At 41.8% G+C, this 10,582-nt stretch overlaps 1 protein-coding gene across 2 annotated transcripts in view; it reads left to right on the top strand.

Annotated features, from left to right (window-relative positions):
• The first annotated feature begins 2,046 nt into the window (after positions 1 to 2,046).
• Positions 2,047 to 10,582, top strand: part of ZNF451 (zinc finger protein 451) — a 30,821-nt gene continuing 22,285 nt past the window's right edge. Inside the window, exon 1 of one of the 2 annotated variants that reach the window (XM_079970405.1) lies at positions 2,047 to 2,196. The gene's annotated coding sequence lies outside the window, so the exon portion shown is untranslated. Of the gene's footprint in view, positions 2,197 to 2,256; positions 2,386 to 10,582 lie in introns of those variants that run through there. The other variant, XM_079970403.1, reaches the window with a different exon arrangement.

Genomic DNA, 10,582 nt, shown 5'->3' with positions numbered 1-10,582 from the left:
CCAAACCCTTTAATGAGGAGAGGTGCACGGAGGAAAATCTTTCTATGTGCGCCATCTTGAGCCTCTGGAAGGAATGACATTTTTTCAGCACTGTAGTAGTCAAAGCCAGAAAAAAAAAAGACTATGTGTGTGCGCGCGTGCGTGAATATAGTGAAAGATTTTTGCGGATTTTATCTTCTCATACACTTGTTAAAATTCTGACAATCTGAGGACTTTCCGATTTTTAGTTGCATGGCATACACCCCCCTCCCATGCAAATATGTAGACATGCTATTATTATTTCATCCATTCCCCCACCTTTCCTTCAAGGAGCTCAAACGGTTCCCCTCTCCCCTCTTCATTGCAGCTTCACCACAACCCTGCGAGGTAGGTTAGGCTTAGAGACTGACTTAGCCCAAGGTTAGGAATTCCTATTAGCCTTAGGTCCTTAACCCGAGCCTGTATCAGAAATTTATTACAGAACGGCAAACTTTCGCAAACTAATCGAGTCCACTCCGTCAGGTGAAGCGCCACCCTCCTTTTCCTGCCGCTTCGTGCACCGGCTTTGATGACCGCACTAAAAAGCTCATGCCCGTAAGAAATCCGTTAGTGCAAGATGCAAGATAGCAAACCTTTATGCTTTAGGGCGATTAGTAGGCGCTTCCATCAGGGGAGGGAAACGCTGCTATTGCAGCAGCAGAGGAAACCATTCCTTTTTTTAAAAAAAAAAAGATTTTTATTGATACAGCAAGAAAAAAGAAAAAAACCACAAATACAAAATTACACACAGGAATAACCATAGACACATAATTTTCTTGGCAAACAATAAAACATATTGGTCTTAACACTAAAGACCCGACCTCCTGTCTATTCCATATTTCGATATCATATTACTTATTGCCAATACACACTTTTATCATAATTAAACTTTTTCTTAATATATCTAATTTATTATATCTACCTTGCAACTATTACTGAGGTTCCTCGAATGCTGCAACAGAATTTAAACTACTATATTTATTTTTCAGATATTCTTTGAAAACCTCCCATTTTGAAATAAATTCCTGTTTTGATTTATTCTTTATTTTTTCTGATAGACCATCTAATTCGGCATATTCTGTCAGCTTTTGGATCCAATCTTGTATAGAGGGCATTTCATTACTCTTCCATTTTGCCGCGATCAGAACTCTTGCTGCTGCGGTGGCATATAAAAAGATAAGGTAAAGGTAAAGGTACCCCTGCCCGTACGGGCCAGTCTTGACAGACTCTGGGGTTGTGCGCCCATCTCACTTAAGAGGCCAGGGGCCAGCGCTGTCCGGAGACACTTCCGGGTCACGTGGCCAGCGTGACATCGCTGCTCTGGCCAGAGCCAGAGCCAGAGCCGCACACGGAAACGCCGTTTACCTTCCCGCTGGTAAGCGGTCCCTATTTATCTACTTGCACCCGGAGGTGCTTTCGAACTGCTAGGTTGGCAGGCGCTGGGACCGAGCAGCGGGAACGCACCCCGCCGCAGGGATTCGAACCGCCGACCTTTCGATCGGCAAGTCCTAGGCGCTGAGGCTTTAACCCACAGCGCCACCTGCGTCCCCTTCCCGCTGGTAAGCGGTCCCTATTTATCTACTTGCACCCGGAGGTGCTTTCAAACTGCTAGGTTGGCAGGCGCTGGGACCGAGCAGCGGGAGCGCACCCCGCCGCAGGGATTCGAACCGCCGACCTTTCGATCGGCAAGCCCTAGGCGCTGAGGCTTTAACCCACAGCGCCACCTGCGTCCCTATAAAAAGATACCCTTCCTCTTTTGCTGAATATCCGAATCTGTTATTCCCAGGAGGTAGGCCTCTGGTTTTTTATTGAAAGAGATCTTTAGCATTTTTTGCAGTTCTGCATGGATACTCTCCCAGAATATCTGTATTTTCCAGAGGAAACCATTCCAAGCGTCACGTGGTCAGCTGATCCTCAGAGTCTGCACCCAACCAGCACCAGCGGACTACAATTCCCAGCAGCCCTTTCGCGACCCAGCCACACACCGCCCCCACCCCCGCCTGAGCAAAAGTTTGAAGCCGGGAGGAAGGGTGTGCGCGATGGGCTAGTTCCCGCGCAGATGCTCGTTTGGAGAGCGCGAGGAAGCGTCCGCGGGGCTGCTTCTCGTCTGCCGAGGATCTCCGAAGCGCCTGCCCTCTTCCTCCAAGTCGCTTGCCTGGGCATGCCCGGGCGTGCAAGGTAGGCGTCGCCGGCGTCATTGCGCGCACTGGGGCTGCCCCTTGGTAACCCGCCCCTCCTGCTGCCTCTCCGGCCTGTTCCCTCTCCTGCAAATCGCCTCTTCCCCACACTTGCATCGTTGCATTGAATGGAGGCCTTTTGCATAACCACCCACCCTAGTACCGCGGTTCTTTCAGTGAGCTCTCGCGGGTAAGAAAATGCTAGTCCCGAAAACGTGGTGTTTTCCTGACTAACCGTTTCCTTGGTTCGCTGATATTCTTGCTACTCGGATAACTCCCCACTTGGAGCATTTCCTTGGGTCACCGCTGCTACTCCCTCCCCCAGTCAGATAATGTATTTTTTTTAGCGTCCCCTCTAGATGTCCTTTTCTAAATGGCACGTTCGTGGTTTGTGCTTCCTGGTTCATGCTTCCCGCGCTGTGCCATAGATGAGCCCGCTTTTAGTACTGTTCGCTCATGCAAAGGTTTCGTGGTGGTCTGCTTCAGGTGCAATCGGTGCATATATCCCGTTCTGTTCAGATGTGTTTTATTTGCATCTAGTCTTCAGACCCTACTGCAAAGCGAATGTTTGACCTCAGTAGAAGTTTAATTCTTGAGTTAAAGATAAGTTACATCATAAACAAGCTTACAATGCTAAAATTGCTTGTTGGATCATAACGTGGCCCTTTTAAAAAGTCGAGGAAAACTTCCTTTAACAAATACCCTTTAACAAATACTAAAATGCAACGCTAACATGAATATATCTGAATAAAACTATGTAAAACCTAACTGAATGGAAATGTAACACAAACATAAAATTCTGTATCTCCACGATTCTACGGCACAGCATGCCCTTTTACCAATTTTATCCTCATGAGTTACTGCAAATATATACAATGGTCAAGACTGCACATTTTATATCTTCTCAACCCAGTAGATAAGTTGCAGACTCACGGGCAGGCCTCTCCCTAAAATTTGTACTAAGTATTGTCCTCTATATGCTGTATATAAGGTACATAATATGTGAGATGTTCAACCTGGTTTAAACCACAGGGACAGGTGTTTTCAGAGTGTGGCATATTTCTTTTTTTCTTTTTTTATTAAAATTTTTATTACATTTTCAGTTTACAGAAAAGAAAAAGAAGGACAAACCAGAAAAAAGAAAGAAAGAAAAACAATCCAACTTTCAAAATACATTTTTAGGTTACTAACTGGACTTCCCCACATCTCCCTCACCCTGCGTTCTTTACAACCTTGTTTCGTATCTTATTTATATCTTTCAGAGTGTTTTACTTCTAAATTTAAAGTACCTTTTGTCAAATATTTATACCTTAAGATAATACATAAAATAACTTTAAATTTCAACTTTTTCTTACTTATAACTTAACTTTCTATTTTCCTAATCTAATTGCAGGAGCTAAAATTTCCAAGTCACGCAGATTCTTAACATTCATACAACTTATAATGTTTTTGTAAATAGTCCTTAAATTTCTTCCAGTCCTCTTCCATTGTCTCTTCTCCCAGATCTCGGATTCTGCCAGTCATTTCAGCCAGTTCCATATAGTCCATCAACTGCGTCTGCCACTCTTCCAGCGTGGGAAGGTCTTGTATCTTCCAATATTTTGTAATGAGTATTCTTGATGCTGTAGTTGCATACATAAAAAAAGTTCTATCCTTCTTTAACACCTTTTGGTCCACAATGCCCAGGAGGAAGGCCTCTGGTTTCTTAGGGAAGGTTTACCTAAACACCTTTTTTAACTCATTATAGATCATTTCCCAGAAGGCCTTCACTTTTGGACAAGTCCACCAAAGATGAAAGAATGTCCCTTCAGCCTCCTTACATTTCCAACATTTATTATCAGACCGATGATATATTTTTGCAAGTTTGACTGGGGTCATGTACCACCTATATATCATTTTCATAATATTTTCCTTCAGGGCATTACATGCCGTGAATTTCATTCCAGTGGTCCATAACCTTTCCCAGTCTTCTAACATAATGTTGTACCCAATATCCTGAGCCCATTTTATCATGGCTGATTTGACTAGCTCATCCTGGGTGTTCCATTTAAGCAGCAAGTTATACATTCTCGAAAGCGCCTTGGTCTTAGGTTCTAACAATTCTGTCTCTAATTTCGATTTTTCCACCTGGAATCCTATTTTTTTGTCTGACTTAAAAACCTCTTGAATTTGAGCATAATGAAACCAGTCTTGCACCCTATTCTTTAATTTTTCAAAGCTCTGCAGCCTCCAATTATCTCCAATTTTTTCTATTATTTCCCAGTATTTCGGCCATCCGGCCTCCATATTGGGTTTTTTTCGAACCTTGGCCTCCGCTGGTGATAACCACCTCGGGGTCTTACCTTCCAATAAGTCTTTGTATTTTGTCCAGACCGTAAATATAGCTTTCCTGACAATATGGTTTTTAAACATTTTATGAACCTTTACCTTATCGTACCACAAATATGCATGCCATCCAAAAACATTATTATACCCTTCCAGATCTAGGACGTCAGTGTTCTCAAGGAGTAACCAATCTTTCATCCAGCAGAAAGCCGCAGCTTCATAATATAACCTTAAATCTGGCAGGGCAAACCCCCCTCTCTCTTTTGCATCCGTTAATATTTTAAATTTTATTCGGGGCTTTTTGCCCTGCCAGACAAACCTAGAAATATCTTTCTGCCACTTCCCAAAACACTCCACTCTGTCCACGATCTGTAGGGTCTGAAACAAAAATAACATCTTTGGCAATACATTCATCTTTATAGCTGCAATTCGACCCAACAAGGAAAGTTTCAATCTTGACCAGATCTCTAAATCTTTCTTAATTTCTGACCAGCATTTTTCATAATTATCTTTAAATAGATTCAAATTTTTGGCAGACAAGTTTACCCCTAGGTATTTTACCTTTTTAACAACATTTAACTCTGTCTCTTTCTGAAACCCATCTATTTCCAAAGGTGTCAGATTTTTCTCCAAAACCTTGGTTTTTTGCTTGTTCAGTTTGAACCCCGCTACCCGACCAAATTCATAAATTAATTCTAACACTCTCTTCGTACTGGATTCTGGCTCCTGTAGTGTTAAAACCAAATCATCTGCAAAAGCTTTCAATTTAAATTGTTTCACTCCGACCTGTATTCCTTGTACCAACCGGTCTTCCCTAATCATGTTCAAAAGCACCTCCAGAACAGAAATAAATAACAGAGGGGATAGGGGGCAACCTTGTCGTGTTCCTTTTTCAATTTTAAATTCTTCTGTCACCACATTGTTTACTATCAGTTTAGCTTTCTGCTCTGAATAAATTGCCTCTATTCCATTTTCAAACCCCCGTCCCACTCCCATCCCTTCCAAATTTTTCTTCATAAACCTCCAAGAAATGTTATCAAAGGCCTTCTCCGCATCAACAAAAATTAACACTGATTTTGTATTAAGGTTGGTTTGCAAAAGTTCCAAAATATCAATAATATTACTAGTATTATCAGACAAATGTCTTCCTGGGAGAAAGCCTGCCTGGTCCTTGTGAATTACTTCATTTAATACTTTTTTAAATCTACTTGCCAAAATATCTGCAAAAATTTTGTAATCCACATTTAGGAGTGAGATGGGACGGTAGTTCTTAAGTCGAGTCTTTTCAGTTTCCACTTTAGGGATCAATGTGATGAAGGCTTCTTTCCACGATTCCGGTGCCTTCTTCCCCTCCAAAATCTGATTGCATACCTGCATTAATGGTTGTATCAAATAATCTTTCAATATCTTATAATACTCGGAGGTAAGCCCATCCGGACCTGGAGATTTGCCTAGTTGCATATTCTGGATGGCACCCTCTATTTCTTGTTGTGTTATTTTATGATTCAGGATTGTTCTCTTTTCCTGGGCAAGTTTTGGTAAACCATTTGTTTTCAAAAATTGGTCTATCTCCTTCTCCTCTTGTGGCCCTTGAGTATAGAGCTTTTTGAAATATCTCTGGAAACACTTCCTAATTTCTTCGGGTTTCTGGATATCTTTCCCTTCAATCTCTAGATTGGTGACTATTCAATTTTTGTCTCTTTTTCAATTGCCATGCTAATAGTTTCCCACACTTGTTAGCTGATTCAAATGATCTTTGTTTCATTTGTTTAATTTTCCACTCAACTTCTTGATTTATCAGTTTCGCGTACTGTGCTTGGTAAAATTTAATTTCTCTCAAGATCTCCTTCGATTTTGGCTTAGATCTCAACTTTTTCTCTCCATCTCTTATCTTCTCTAAAATCTTATCTTTTTTCCCATTCCAGATTCTTTTCTTTATTGTGTTCTGTTGTATCAGAAACCCTCTCATAACTGCTTTGCTTGCATCCCAGATTGTTCTCCTTTCCACCGTAGTATTCAAATTTATTTCAAAATAATCTTTCAAGGTTTTTTGGGCCTTCTTCACAATCTCCTGATCTCTTAATAGGGTGTCATTCATTTTCCATCTAAAGGAGCCGATTGGAGTAAGTCTTAATTCCATTTTCATAGCGTTATGGTCGGAGCAAGTTTTTGGGCAGATTTCCACTTTTCTAATCATAGGTGCCAGCCTTCTAGTTGTCCATATTTGGTCTATTCTTGTCCATGACAGATGAGCCTCAGAAAAGAAAGTTCCTTCTCTACCTAGGGGATTCTTAGTCCTCCAAATATCGATTAAGTCCATATTGTCAGTTAGTTCAAAAAAAGTTTTGGGTAGTCTGCCATCTTTTGTTAGACTTAGGTCTTGTGACTTATCCATATTTGTAGAGACCACTCCGTTCATATCTCCCATCATAATGATGTTGGTGTAGTCCAAATAGTCCAGGATTGTCTCATGCAGTTTCCTATAAAATTCTGATTTCCCCTCGTTCGGTGCATAAATTCCTAATAGCAAAAATTTTTCTCCTTGGGCCTGTATTTCAATAGCCAAGACTCTTCCTTGCTCATCTTTGAATAAAAATTTTGGTGACAGGCTCTCCTTTGCATAAATCACCACTCCTCTTTTCTTTACTTTATCCGATGAGATAAATTCTTGGCCTAATCTTTTATTAATCAAGACTTTTCTATGGAGCCTGGTCACATGTGTTTCCTGCAAGCAGATGATGTCCAATTGTTCTTTTTTCAATATATGAAAAATTCTTCTTCTTTTCTCTGGGGAATTTCCGCCATTTATATTCCAACTAAGAAGCTGCAGAGACATCCTGGGTCAATCTATTGGTCCTGTGGTGACGTCCCTTTCTTTTGGTCCTCTGGTCCCGAGGGTGTAGGTGCCAGTATAGGTGTAAGCGGTGGCGGTGGCCAGGCTCCTGTTGTCCCTTTCTGTAGATCCTCTTCGTGGTCGTTCAAGAACTTTTGTTGGTCTTCTGCTGTTCTAATTTTAACTTTCTTTCCTTTGAAATTAAAAGATAGTCCTTGAGGAAACTCCCACCTATAAGGAATTGAGTTGCCTCTCAGTAATTTTGCAAGTTCTATATACGTCGCTCTAAGATCCAAAAGCTGTTTTGGTATGTCTCTGTAAATTTCAGCTCTGTTGCCGTGGATGTCAACTGATTTTCCAAAATGAAGGCCTAATATTTTATCTCTCTCTTGCTTAGATCTTAAAATGATCAAACAGTCTCTGAGTTTATCCCTCCTCGTCACTCTTCCCAGTCTGAAAGCAGTCACAATTTTAAAATCCTTATCCTCTTCAATACCCCAGAACTTTGAAAATTCTAATGTCAGATAACCAATCAGATCTTCCTGTTCAAGTTCTGGAATAGCTCTAAGTCTAAGATTGCTTTCCCGATTTCTCAGTTCAGTCATCGACCAGTAGGCCTGCTGTTCACTAATCTGTTTATGCAACGGCTTCACCTCCACCTTTAATGCCTCAACTTTCAAGTTGGCTTCCTCTGCTTTTTGTTTGGCTTCCTCAGCCAGTTTGTGATTCTCTGCTGTTGCTTCTTGAAGATTCCCAATTGCTTGTGTGTGTTGAGCCACCTGGTCAGTCAATTTATTTATTGAGGATGTGGCTTGATCAATTTTAGTCGAATGTTCGTCCGCCTTTTTATTTAGAATTGCCAGTTGTTCTAGGATCTGATTTAAAACTTTTTCAGATCCTCCTGAAGCCATATCCCCTGTAAATGTCTGCTCAACAGCCCCTTTTTGTATTTCTAGAACAGCTGGGACAGATGATCTACGTGGTTGGGAAGTCAAAGTTGTTTGTACCAATTGTTTTGCCTTTATTTTAGCCAGCCTTGTTTTCCCTGCGTCACTCATTCCAATCCCGTCTGTGTATCAAGGTCAGACTGTATGTGTTCCCATGAGAGAGACAGTTCCAAAGTATAAACAACCAGGCAGCAGAGAATCAAAACAAAATATAGTTCCCAGAGAATTATAAATCCAAAGTCCTCTAGGGGGAGTAATAAAGTTCAACCGAAAGAAAGAGGTTTTTCCTTCTTTACAGTCCCAATAATCCAAAGAAGAAACAACTGAAGTTCTAAAAGGTCTTTTAGTTTCTTTTTAGCATTAAGCTTTTCCCAACTTAATACAAAGTCTCAGAGAGGGTGCAAGAAACAGTTTCCCTATTTCTTCTATGGTGTAACGTTTACATGCAACACTTTCAACCTTAAAAACAATATCAGCAGTTTGACAGTTCTTCTTTACCCTGGCAGCCCACAGATTTGGTTTCTTCAATTATTTATAAATCCCAAAGGAAGAAGGAAGATCCAGTCAGAAAATCAGCATAGATACTCCGAAATTGTCTCTTTTAATCCCTGCCAAAAGTTCAATAGTCTGCACGATAATCCAATCTTTTTTATAGTTCTTTCAAAGCACTTCCCGCTTGTCAAACTTTGCTTTGATCTCTTTAGCACGGTCGGGAAACGGACTTCCTGGTTACGTTTCCCGTTTTCAGCCAAATTAAATACTTTAGTCCCGATAATTTTTAAGTCCCCTTACTCACGGGTTGTAGTTGCAAATCTGATGTTCCAAGAAGAAAGGTCGGCGCTCATCAGCAGCAGCCGCGCGGCTTTGCTTCCCGCAGAAAGAGCGATGAACTCACAGCGCCGCTCCCCCTTTCACGTTCCGGAGCCCCTTACGGGGTTCCTTCTCCGTTTCTGGGGGGGCTTCTGGCGCCTGCCGAGTCCCACGGCCACGAGCTCACTCTGCCCGTGGTTTTTCTTGATGGGTCGCCGCTATGCCGCAGCGAACGACCCTTTTCTGCGGAGCCCCTCTTCAGAGCACGAAGAGGGCCGCCATTGCTGTTTCGCGCCGCCTCCGGAAGTCCCACAGGGACAGGTGTTTTCAGAGTGTGGCATATTTCTGAACCTTCCTAAAACAGCTGAAGGCATTAGATTTAATTGGACTCCAGTAAAGGCCATCCTTTCACTCTTTCTGCAGATCTTTAAAATAGCAAGGTAGTATAGAAAGCGTGTATAGAAGATTCTTATACAATGGTGCAATTTCAGAGATTGATGCAGTTGCTCCGTCCATCTGAAGAGAGATATCAATCTCTGTTTAAAACTTTTTACAAATAGAGTCAGAAAGGGCCACAGGGGTCATCTAATCGAACCCTTCAATGCTGGAATGTTTTGCCCAATGTAGGGCTTGAACCCACCACTCTGAGAATAAGAGTCTCATGCTAGTTCAGAAAAGCCTAATGTCGCCCATAGGAATGAAACTAATCCTGTCCACTTTCTGCTTAGCAAACTCTACAAGGAAGGTGTGTCCCGTTTTCTGTTTGAGAAAGCGGCACCAGCAAATATCTGAAACAGAGTACAGTGGTACCTTGGGTTAAGTACTTAATTTGTTCCGGAGGTCCGTTCTTAACCTGCAACTGTTCGTAACCTGAAGCACCACTTTAGCTAATGGGGCCTCCTGCTGCTGCCGCGCCGCTGGAGCACAATTTCTGTTCTCCTCCTGAAGCAAAGTTCTTAACCCGAGGTAATATTTCTGGGTTAGCGGAGTCCGTAACCTGAAGCGTATTTAACCTGAAGCGTATGTAACCTGAGGTACCACTGTACTGTACAGTACTTGCTCAATTTTCACCTCATCTAACGGCTGCATATGTTTGTGAGGTCAATCAGTTTGGTCTTTTGATAGGCTGCAGATCTTCATTTTTACAGTAATTACCAAAAGGCTGAAGGAGACATGACCCAATCAGGGTTAAAGACATCAGTATTGTGTCCCCTGTGTATAGAAGGGGTGACATATTTTTTATCACACACAGTACCCTTTTTCCAGAGGCAACAGTGAAAGCCAGACCGTTGTGCAACCACATCATTTATATATAAGTTGAAAAGCAGAGATGCCAGGATGCATCATTGATGGATAACCTTTGTGGCTTTGGTAAAATCAGAGCTCCCCATGGACATCATCCAGATTTTTTAAATGAAACGTTGATATAGAGAGCCTGTATACAATATAGAAGACGTTTATTAGCAGCCCCT

The sequence above is a fragment of the Podarcis cretensis genome (genome assembly GCF_951804945.1).
Source record: "Podarcis cretensis genome assembly, chromosome: 3".
Lineage (NCBI taxonomy): Eukaryota > Metazoa > Chordata > Lepidosauria > Squamata > Lacertidae > Podarcis > Podarcis cretensis.
Note: the sequence above shows the minus strand (reverse complement) of the source record. Positions and strands in the feature narration are given on the sequence as shown.